Below are 5,874 nucleotides of genomic sequence, written 5' to 3'. Positions count from 1 at the left end.
GAGAGTATTTTTTGTTGGCCATTAAGGCAGAGCAAGGCAAACCAGACAGCAGTTGTGACTTGAATGCTCACTGCTGTAGAACTATTATGTGTGTACCCCGTTCCGTTCAGATATGGAAAATGACTGGGCCTTGGTGCTGTAGGCATCATAGGAACCCAGGAGGGAAAATGTAAAGTGAGTGGAAGAGAGGAGGGCAGAAATAATTCATTGGCACGACTCCCACCTGCCAGCTCCTTCTGCAGTTAAAGAATTAAATGCTGGTTAGAGGACCTTGAATAAGTCATTTCTTTTGAATTTCTGGAAGGTTGTTAACCTCTTGCCCTTATGTTAGGAAGCACAGCCCCTGGTAAGGACGCTAACGCTGTACACTAGCACGTAGAAATCAGAACGAGTTTATGCAGGAGATTTTAGTTACTGAAATAACGAAGTGCTCTTTACCCAAACTCTTCTTTAACCCATCGGGCTGCTGCTGCTCTTCCCTGGAGTGCTCCCCTTTACTTATGAGTGCCCTGGGATGGAGGAGGCTCTGTGCTTAGGTTCTAGTCTTTTCTTCAGATTCTTAAATCTTATCTGACAAACTTGGCTGAGTCCAAGGATTCTTTATTCCCCATCAGGACCAAGGGCTCTTTTGCTTGTGCCTTTTTAAAAAAGATTTATTTTTATTTATTTATGCATGCAAGAGCTGGGTGTAGGCCAGAGATGAGAGGATTCACCAGACACAGAGTAGGGAGCAGAACAGGCTGGATCTACTGAAACACATTGCTGAAGGGAGCAGCGGGAGGGTCAGGAGGCAGTCTGCTGGGCCTTGTGGGTCACCACTCTGGCTAGTGACTCCTATTGTCTGAGCTGAGACTTGAACTCCTGCACCACCTGGGAGGGCCTTTTGTTTGTGCATTTACCATCTCAGGTTCCTGCTCTGTGTGTTCCTGGCTTGTGGAAGGCTTGTGGTAGTTACTGCAGCTAGAGAAGAGCATTGACTAGATTCATCACGTTTCACATGAAAAGATGAATTGTTTGCTTATTTGCTTGTTCCAAGTTGGAACATTTTATAGTAGCAGAAAGTGTTAGCCCTCCAGATGTTTTCCTGTACATATTTTTAGGCAACATACACACCTAGTATAGTCATAGCTGCTTTCTTCATATACCTACGTCAGGGGGCTTCCGTAAAGCGCTCACTCTGAATCAAGAATTGTACACCTGCTATATTTATTAGTGGAGTCGCTTTCCATTGAACAAATACTAGAGAGATTTTCAATCAGCAGTGTCAGAAAAACAACCCATTCCAAAAGCTTTTAACCAAGAAAGGAGCATTTACAATATGTTGCTGAGAAAGCCTGCGGTGCACTCAGTCCATATTGAATGTTCTCCTTCCTTCTACCGCTTGGTGCTGCTTTCTCCTGTTCTCCGAGTCTTGCCTCTTTATTGACACACAGAAAGGCCCTCTCCATGCAGCAACAGCTACCACTGCTGCCCCTTTCGGCATTGTAAGGAGCTGCTCAGTCTGGGGGGAGGGGGCTCATTGTTGCCCGGAGTCACGTGTGCATCCTTGCACCAGTCTTGTGGACATGATGGTGGGATCATTGGTTACTTTGGCCGCAGCGCGGCCTGCTGCCCACTGATAAAAGCCACAGCAGGCATGCTCCTTTCCCTCAGTCTTTGCACAAACAAACTTCTCATGACACACTTCCTTTCCACTTAGAAATAACTTCAGAGACAGTCACATTGTTATTGCCAGTGGTCCATTGTAGAGGGATTTTCCCCCCCCCAGTCTTGCTAATTGTTTTGTGCCGTCTTTAACAGGAATAAAAACAAAATTTTACATTTTTCTCACTCTCACCATTTTGATAGTTTCAGACACACTGAATCCCTTTCCTGCATTTTAAATTCAGCTCTTCGAGCGGTTCTGAAACCCTCTAACTTTGGCACCCACTGGGTCCGTGGGTCACACATGTGGAGTCAGATGCACATGTGACGTCAATGTCATGTGCATCCCATCCCCGTGTGCTGAGCCGCCTAGTGTGCAACTCTTCGGCAATATCTTTTTTTTTTTTAAAAAAAAGATTTATTTATTTATTCATACAGAACTGGGGTACCGGCCAGAGATGCGGAGGGTGAGAGGATTCACCAGAGACAGAGTGGGATACAGAACAGGCAGATCGATGAAGTACACTGCTGAGGGGAGCAGCGGGCGGGTCAGGAGAGGTCTGCCACGCCATGTGGTCTCCTCCGGGGGCAGGCGGGGATCGAACTCATGAGGAAGTGGTGGGAATCGAACTCATGAGGAAGTGGCGTAAGCTTCTTTGTGCAGTGCTTTAACTCGCTGCGCCACCACGGAGGGCCTTCAATATCTTTTGAACCTGAGCATCCTAAGACAGTTTTTCAGCATCCTCCATCTCTAAGGCCACACCTTTGACTCACTAGTTCTCCACAGCTTAGTGGCTCGAGGAACCAAGCTCTCACCCTGGGGGCGCAGTGACACCCTGCAGTTAATCCAATTCACACAGCCAGAATTGTTGGTGCCCATCACTCCTGTCCACAGTTGAATCTGTTTTTATCACTTCAGTACTGGCTGTCAACCTCTGACATTTCAGACTAAAAGAGAACATTAACAAGCCAGACTAAAAGAGAACATTAACAAACTAAACAGTTTAGTAGAAAAGTGTCGCGCATGGCTTAAACAAGGAGGCATTTAATTATTTTAGTTATTTTTCACTTAAGCAACTGTTCAAATTTCTATTTAATATTTCTTCCATACATGAACATGGAATTGATGATTAAAATTGAATATCATTTGGGCATATTTGACTGTAACAAAAAGCTTTGCTGCATGTAATCCCAACTGCAGGGTTACAGGACAGAAGAAGTGTTGCTGATAAATTTACTCCTGGTGTAGGCACTCCAGATCATTAAGGAACAGTGCTCTTACCTTTCATTTTCCTCTGCCATCCTGAACTTGTTAGCTTGCCAATTCAACAATCTAAAATTACTTATCTTCTCCCAACCTTTGGGCTTTAAACTCATGGTGTTTTCTATCTAGCAGACCTTGGTTTTCAATTGCAAGTAACAGTGCAGAATTATAGTACCTTAAATAAATATAATGGATATCACAGTGGCTCAACGACATCTTCAAGGAACTATGTGCTTAAGAAATATTTTCCTTCTCCAATTGTGGTTGTATTTCATCTTCATACTTGTCTCTTGGAATTAATAGGGCTTCTTTATTGCAGTGTTCATCTTCATACTTGTCTCGTGAGACAGGAATGCTTCCTTACTTTAGCTGTCATATTTCTATTCAGTTGGTGAAAAGGGAAAGTGTGTTGAATTGCAATAAGGGTCTTTCTAGGCATGTCTTCATCTGGTAAACAGTCTCCCTAGACCCTGCTGCAAGTCAAATATACTCTGGATGAGGAGGTTGAGTCGTGAGGTATTGTGGAGGGGGAGTGGGCCAGTCAACTTACAGTATGTATCACATAGAAGTAGCTATCACCGTTGTTTCCAGAACTGTCAACATGTTAACATGTGCCTGCAATCTCCTTATTTTGTGCTGTCTTAAATGGTAGCAAATTGCCATTTGTAGCTATTAAAATTAAATACAATGAAAAATTGAGGTCCTCAATTTTTAGCCACTTTCAGGTGTTCAGTAGTCACCTGTCGCTGGTGGACATCAGTTTAGACAATACAGGCATAGTATATTTCCAGAAAGTTCTGTTGCTCAGTGCTGAACTAGAAGACAGAGGGTCATGTTTGTTCGTATGTCTTTTAAAAAGCTCGGCCTTGAGAAGGGCTATAGGGGAAGAGCAAAGTGCGGAAGCTAAGATGTTGATAGGAGTAGCAAAAAGAAGATAGGCTGTTATCACTTAGATTCTGCGAAATCTCTAAGTAGAAGTGGAAACATCTAGTTTAAAGCGGCAGCAGTGGCCTTCAGTGATAGATGAACAAAAGAAAAAGGGCATTCTGTTAGAAAAACAGGAAATAGTAGAATTAAGAAACAAGAGTACCATGTGCTTGAATTCTTTATAGTCATTATTTATTGAACTGTGCTATTCTACAAATAGTAAATGGAAAATATTAAACTGATTGTTTTATTATCTGTCTAAAAGTACACAAAGTACACAGGCACATTAGCTGGTTTATTACCATCATTCTTGATTTCTTAATATAAATGAATTTGATTTCCCTGTGCTGCTTCAATTAACCATCATTAATCTCCCTGTGGTTATATACAGAAGTGAAAGTTAGTATCTCAGAAAAGTAAACATCTCCCTTGGGTAGCAGATTTGTATTTGAAACACTCTCTATAATGAAAACAAGCAAAAATAACACTGAAAAGGAAATGCCTGGGAACAGTCCAGTCGTTGGGCTATATACAGTGTCTTGAGCATTGGCCACATTGTTTTTATACCAAAGAAGGCATCTCGCCATCCCCTGGCTCGCACAGTGTCAGTGCATGTTTTCCAAGCCCTCAGCATGGAAATACAATCAGCCTAAATATCTGTAAGTTCAGAAGGAACTTGGATATTTCCAGATATGTGCTTAGTTTGTTTTCATACATCCAAACGGATGCACATGCGAACGGAGATCCTCACTGAGTCTTGGAAAAATACCTTGCAGGCAATCAGTTCAGAATCTGAGTTCAGTCTTGCGAGGACATGTGCTTGGATAGCGTATATGCACTGATATTCAAGGACTCTAAGGGAACTTGTGCTCCTCAAAGAATCATTTATTTTTTTCTCACTTGGAAACGAGGAACTTTGACAATATTTTGTGGTACGCATTTCATAATTCTGTATGGCAAATACACCTGCCTCGGTATGTAGAAGTGGATAAATGGGTCAACCCTCAGCACAAATGAAAGAATGCACTGGGAATTGCTGAAAATGACCTCACAAGAGATGCCCAATACAACACAGTGTCTCTTTCAGTGAGATAATTGCAAGTTCCCAAGAAAATTCTCGTGAACTCTAACCTTTGTCAGGAGGCACAGAGTAAATCATTGTATTACTGAGCGACCTGCTGTCAGGGTTCTATTTTTCTCTCCTTCTTTCTATCTCTATACCTTTAAGGTGAGTGATAAGTCCAGTAGAAGTCTGCACAGTTACCAGCAGCAACTCAGAGAAGAGTAATACAGGTCATTCCCCAAAATCCAAAGGTGTTTTACTTACTGCACAGAAAAAAAATAGACTCCAAAGAAAGCAATTGTTTCATGTTAGTGTTGACTTTATGTATTTATTTATTTATTTTTTTGGGGGGGCTAAGAGTTATTTTTTTATGAATACAAATACAAGAGCTGAGGTGTAGGCCAGAGGTGGGAGGGAGGGGTGAGACAGAGTGGGGAGCAGAACAGGTGGGATCTACTGAAATACACTGCTGAGGGGAGCAGGGAGTTAGACTGGAGAGGTCTGCTGCACCATGTGGGTCAGCTCCCTGGCCCAGAATTTGAATTCCTGCTGGTGGGTCTGCAGATAGCATCTCTGGGGTGCTGACACTTAACCCCTTGCACGCCATAGAGGCCCCTCGTGTTGGCTTTACATTAGCTTCTGCTCTAGGGTATGTGGGCTCCTTTGTCCAGTCACAGACATGGAAAAGTAAAGTCCATAAAAATATAGCTATGGCCCTCCCTGGTGGCGCAGCGGGTTAAAGCACAGCACTGAGGCTAAAGCCACTTCCACATGAGTTCAATTCCTGCCTGCCCCGGAGCTGACCACATGGTGTGGCAGACCTCTCCTGGCCCGCCCGCTGCTCCCCTCAGCAGTGTACTTTGACAATCTGCCTGTTCTGCTCCCCGCTCTGTCTATGGTGGGGCCTCTCGCCGCCCCTGAGCCTCTGGCCTGTACCCCAGTTCTGTATGCACAAAATAAATAAAATTAAAAAAAA

The sequence above is a fragment of the Condylura cristata genome, unplaced genomic scaffold (assembly GCF_000260355.1).
Source record: "Condylura cristata isolate star-nosed mole 26May11 unplaced genomic scaffold, ConCri1.0 scaffold00019, whole genome shotgun sequence".
Classification (NCBI taxonomy): Eukaryota; Metazoa; Chordata; class Mammalia; order Eulipotyphla; family Talpidae; genus Condylura; species Condylura cristata.
The sequence above is the reverse complement of the archived record's forward strand: the minus strand, read 5'-3'. Positions refer to the sequence as shown.